The sequence below is a fragment of the Rhagoletis zephyria genome, unplaced genomic scaffold, assembly GCF_001687245.7.
Source record: "Rhagoletis zephyria isolate East Lansing unplaced genomic scaffold, Rhagoletis_zephyria_1.1 Rzeph_scaffold_00202, whole genome shotgun sequence".
NCBI lineage: Eukaryota > Metazoa > Arthropoda > Insecta > Diptera > Tephritidae > Rhagoletis > Rhagoletis zephyria.
Window position 1 is genome coordinate 376,972 of NW_016157286.1, and position 6,391 is coordinate 383,362.

At 35.8% G+C, this 6,391-nt stretch overlaps 1 protein-coding gene across 1 annotated transcript in view; it reads right to left on the reverse strand.

The window, feature by feature from the left end:
* The window catches only part of LOC108358077 (putative fatty acyl-CoA reductase CG5065), a 148,554-nt gene that overhangs the window by 138,950 nt on the left and 3,213 nt on the right, over positions 1-6,391 (reverse strand). The window lies entirely within an intron of this gene.

Below are 6,391 nucleotides of genomic sequence, written 5' to 3' on the forward strand. Positions count from 1 at the left end.
GTGGATTTTATGTGATGTGATAGGATGTCATGTCATGATATGACATCATATGGTATGACATCAGAGGATATGACAACACATGACATGACATCCTATCACATCACATAAAATCCACATCTTATCACGTCATCGCACCTCATCTCATCTACGTGAATAGAAAAAGAAAAGGATATAAGCAAAAATGTGAAAGATAAAAGCAAAGATGAAGACCAAGGTAAAGATACCGATTTCAAAACCAAAAACACCGTTGGAAAGGTAATTTTCTGTAGATGAGGAGAGTCTTTATAGTTTCGAAATTGGTTGAAAATCGTCGTTTAAAAATTTCCATATTTGTGTATGGTTATTTTTGCAACCTGTACAATTTAAGCTGTTTCGCATTTTGTTTTACTTCGTATTTGAAATTAAACTTTGAAATAAAGATAAATATGAAGATGAAGAAACAAGTGATAACGATGAAGACAAAAAAAGGCAAAAGTGAAGATAAAGACGAAAATTGAGATAAAGGCGAAAATTGAGACAATGAGAAATACATAAGAATTAGGTTAACAGAGTTGAAATTTTCCGATAGGAATCGAAATAAAATCAGCCATAAAGGTTACTGAAATTTATCGAATCATCGAAGTTTATTATCGCAACGTATCGAATTATTCCAACTGATCAATGTTTACTGAGTTGTCGAAATTTATAGACACAGAAACTTAGTTGTCCAAATTTACAGATAGCTATCGAGCTATAAAAACGTGTGGGATTAACGAAATTTGCCAAGTTAAAGAAATGTATCAAGTTATCGATATTTATTGAATTATCATTATTTATAGACTTAACGAAATTTATCGAGGTGTCGTAATGCATGGAGTTCTTTCAACTTACAGAGATATCGATAATTATTGATCTACTGAAATTGGTTGGTTCAACGAATCGAAGTTTCTGGAATTTTCAAAATATATCCATTTATCGAAATTTCAAGGTTATATAAGCTTATCGACATATCAGTGCTTATCGAATTTAATCGCCTTAACAAAGTGTAACGAGTTATCAAAATGTTTAGATAGTTTTCGAAAAATGTGGAGATGTCAAAAGTAAAAATTTATAAAGGCATCCAAAGTTTTTACATTTTTGAGTTATCGAAATTTATCGAGCCATCGAATTTTACAGTTATCGAAATTGGTCGAGTTAACGAATTTTATTGAGTTATCGAATTTTAGTGTTCTTGAAATTCATCGAACTTTCGATACGTATCAAATCATTGAAATTTATCGATAAACTTGAATGTATCGGGTCAATTCGAGGTCCTGCCGAAGTCCTCCAAAGACCTTCTCAGATAAAAAAAAAATTGCTACGTGTTAAGTTAGTAAACCTCTCCAAGGCTTCTAAAACTAGAAAAACTGTCGAATTTCGACAGTAACTGGCACTCTAGTGTATATTAATAATGCCGGAGTGTAAGTTGAGGCAAACAAATTGATTGAACAAATTGGCTGAAATGACTGTCAGAAACAATATCAAAAAATGTTTTTGCATATGTGTTTTCTTGGAAAGTATTCTCTTCAATTCCAGCCTTAAAAAAATATTAAAAATAAAAAAACTAAATATGTAAATACTATATACCTGTTTTTTTCTTTTAAAGGATACTGAAATCACTATCGTGCAACAACGCACGTTTATTTAATACTACGTGGTATTTCAAACTGTTACGTGAAGTAAAATTGGAATTGATTTGACAATATCGCACAAATGATCAAACAATTTTTGGTTTCCATGAAACAAAACAATCGCCAACACGATATCGTCAGAAGATTATCGTCATACGTGATTCATGCCCAGATAATCTAGCTAAACAAAAAAACCTAATACAACAATATTGTGAAATTTATTAAGGGCAGCAGTCTACCGGATATCTAACTGGATATCCGAATCCGGCTCTTATTTTTTAAAGGAAATTGAATGCATCTTTTGCCAAATTTTAGAGCATTTTAATAACTTTAGTCACTTAACATTCCTATTTCTTTTTTGTCGGCAAGTTATTTTTTCAGAAAGAACAGTTTTCATTTGCATTTATGCAAACTATAGGTTGTCGTCAAGTTCAACTACACTCAGAAAAAGGTTTAGTTATAATTACCAAGATTTGGATATAGTGACCAAGTGGCATAGTTGGATATGGCGAAATAAATATCTAGTTCACGAAAGTCTGCAATTTACTTGAGACTTCTAGTTGGGACAAATGTATATTTGTTAATAATTACAAAACGACTACCTTGAGTGGACAATATTGTTAGTTAAATAAAATCATTGTTGAGCAAATATAAACAATGCTTTGGATGATACAAGTTTTCAATTAATTTTGTGAACTTGCTGTATACGTGAATCAGCTAACCGTTTATTATTGGGAAAAAAGTTTCAATTTGACACAAATAAAAATTTACTCGATTGTTGTGTTTACTTTCTTCTTTTTTTTGCATATATTAAGCATAAAAAATACATACATATTTACATAAATAGTTACTAGTGTAAATGATACATATGCATATGGTGGTAAGAGTTTCCTAAAAAGAAACGATGAAACAGGAATAGTCGTGCGAAAACCCAGGTCAATATCTGCTGGAAGTGCTGGTTTAAGTATACTGCTTTGCTTTTTCCTTGGCTCAATAGATACTTTCAAATTATAGTTCACATAAATTATATATCCACTGAGAAACCTCGGTTGGCATCAAACTTTATATTTTTAAATAACTATGCGCACACCGAAACAACTCGCGGCGATGGCAAAACTTAAACTGAGACAAACAAGCCTGGGCATGTCATAGCACACACTTTTCTTTCTCTACCCAGCGCGGTGATCGACATGCCATAGCTTACTGAGCGCTCTGTGACCACACGCGCGTTTCACCCATATACTAACAGCGGAGCAATGATTTCCACGCACACAGTCTCACTCATTGAATCGTTTTTATACAATGGTCGGCATACTAGCGCATTCAAACGATTCAATAAGTGGGACTGTGTGCATTGCTCAGCTGGCGCTCTTCGTATGTGAAACACACAAACGCTCAGAGGGCGCTCAGCATTATTTAGGCATGGATAACAAGACAAGAATGATAGAATATAAGATTGCGCCAATCGAGCTGAGAGCAACTGGCCGTGACGTCAAAAAATACCAGAATGAGAGAGCAAGACGAACTCGACAAGAAAAAGAGGAAGCATCGAACAAAAGGCAGTATTGCCAAGCTTTGAATTTGAAAAAGCACCAAAATTTTTATTGGTATATTTTATGGACTTTATATACATACATAATTTTATTGTAAGGATTCCGAAACAAATTAATAAAAAACAATGTTTCTTGCACGACGGTCGATTTCTTCTTGCATGATTGAAGGTGCTGCCACATATTTTGTTGTCGCTTATGTCACTGTGCCATGATTTTGTTAAAATTTTTGTAAAGTTGCTTATCACGCTTACGATTGCTATAAATTTTGCTTCAGTTTTTTTAAGATTTTTTAGTTTGGTGTCCTCAAACTAAAAACAAAAGTACGAAAAACGCACCAAGCACCAAACTCAAAAATTTTCGCGTTTTGAATGCCCACTAAACAACAAAATAACAGTGAATGTAAACAAAAGTATTTTATGACGTCAGCGATTGGGTGGATGCTGTCAAATCGCCGAAGAGAGGGTTAGCGGTCCGCGAATGGCGCGACCTTTATTTTCTGGATCGTGATAACTTGATGTGAAACTCTCTAATTTTTTCTGAGAGTGCGCCCAGGAACTCGTTTTCTGACACGCGAAGTGGCGAGCTACCACTAGCTGTGTGGAAAATGCATCACATTGAATTCAGTGGATTTCTTCTTCCCGCATTTTTTAATATTACTATAAAACAGTATTTGTAACTAAGCGCGATTTTACTGGCAATGTAAAGACTGAAATATAAAATAGAAATGAAGAATATTGCAACTTTTGTTGGTTGTGATTAATCAAAAGTTTCTCCATAAATTTCTCTATAAATGCCCATACATGTTTTCGTCACAGTGGCTCTACTGGAGCATGTTATAAAAAATACACATTTTGACAGCGCTCTCACGAGAAAAAGAGTTTCATATCTAGTTATCCATGATTTAGGAGTGGCTCCCAAGCATGAATATATACCGCTCTCAAACCAAATCGTGGTTGCCTCAACTAAGATTTGGTAACTATGACTAACCCATGTGTTGAAAGAAAGCTTATCTGTATTAGCAGAGCTTAATGATATCCTTTTATGAACCATAAGTTAAGTTGAATGGAATTTGTAGAAATATGCTTCAAAAAAATATTTATTAGTATTTACCAAACCCTTTAACTAAATTAACGATTTTGTGCAACCTAGATGAATATTAGAAGCTTTAATATATTTAGTTATAATTACCAACCCATGGTAATAGTTCCCAATCCTTGGTCACAGTTCCCAAATATTGTCAAAATTCGGGAACTAAATATCTTTAGTTGTCGAAACTAATCCTTTTTCTCAGTGTAACTATAGACCCAGGAAACACGCTGTTCCGGCAGACCAAAGGTAAAAGGGGGCAATAAAGATGTGGGAGCGCGCCATTGCGCTGGTACCGAGAGCTGAGTTACTGGCGCCGATTCCGATTTTCACAACTCAGTGACGCAATGGCGCCAGCAACACTGGAACACGACAACACCAGGCGGCGAAAAGAACGAGCAATGAACACAAGAAGTGCCACTTATAAAATGTGCACCACAAGGCGAATTTTTACAAGGTGGGGTTGCTAAAATTAGCCGCGGTCCTTCTGAATGTGAAAATTATGTGTTTGTTGTATTTTTGGGTTTTGAACTTGGGTATACTTGAGTTGTTTTTGCCCAACCGATACCACCTTGTATTAGTTCACCTTAGTTCAACACCGGGACACTGACAACACCGGGTGCCGCAAAGAACCAACAAAGAACACCCGAAATAGAAGTGTCTCTTGTAAAATGTTCAGCACAAGGCGAATTTATACAAGGTGGTGTTGCTAGAATTCGTCGCGGTCCTTCTGAATGTGACAAAGATAGGTTTGTTGTATTTTTGGGTTTTGAACTTGGGTATACTTGAGTTTTTTCTCAACCGATATCACCTTGTATTAATTCACTTTGGTGCAGCGTGCAGCAATAAAGGAAATGAGTGTTAGCCTGAAGAGGCGCAATTGCGCCAACACACTGTGCTGATTCCGACAGTGGCGCTGGAGTTAGTGTGTCAGCCCAAAAAATTTGCGCCGTTACCCAGGCCTATTTCAAACTAGCAGACCCGGCGAACTTCGTCCCGCCCATATTTTTATATATTTTATTGAAACTTTTTGGTCCAACATTTTCACCAACAATTCACGTTTACGATTTTCATTGGCACATTCGTTTGCTAAGATTATGGTTTGGTGGTAATTTCCCGCTTTAAATAACCTAATAAATATCCGTGAAGAAGTTCTTGAAATTCTCCAGTTGTGCGGCATTTCATAGCACGGTTATTCGCAAAGCGAAATACATTTTTTTCTTTTCACTCCCTGGCGGCAACAATGACCCGGTTCTATAGTAAATGTCCTAGAAGCTTTACAGTATAGTTGGTGGCACTTTAAAAATGGGTGCGAATCATTGTTCTACAGAAATGCAATATACATATACTTATTTCAGACGAAATACCTTAAAAGTTTGAACGCATAATAATATTGGAAAATCACATCCATTGGGCCAATCGCAACGCAGGAGCGTTCGATATACTCAACGGTACAACAGGTCGATTTAATCTGGCCTGCACGGCCCCTTTTCTCACTTGGCTATTTTTAGTAATAGCTCGACTTCAGCACCACTTGGCAGCACGTTTTTGCAATAGTATTGCATACATATTTAAAACATTATCCAAATAGGATCATAAATAAGATTTTTAGTAATAACTCAACTACAGCGCCAACTGTCGGATTAAATTGTGAAACTAAACCATCCAGAGACCCACTCAAACACACAAAAAGTTTCATTAAAATCCGTACAACCATTTAGGAGGATTTCACTCACCAACACACCTACAACAGAATTAAATAATACATTCAAAGATAGCTAAAGGTCCGTACGTTTGAGTAGCGATTGATTTCGTATATCTCCATGCCAAGTTCCAGAACTCTACCATGAACACTTCCAAAGATAGGCAGTATGAAAAATTCGGTTTGTATGGAAGATGCCACGCCCCTTTTCTAATAGTTCCACTTTTTCCTCAAGAGTTGATTGCGTATATCTCCGTACCAAGTTCCAGAACTATACCATGAACACTTCCAGAGAAATGCAATATGAAAAATTTGGTTTGTATGGAAGATGCCACGCCCCCTTTTGCAATAGTTTCAATTTTTCTCCAAGAGTATGCGATTTATTTCGTACATCTCCATAC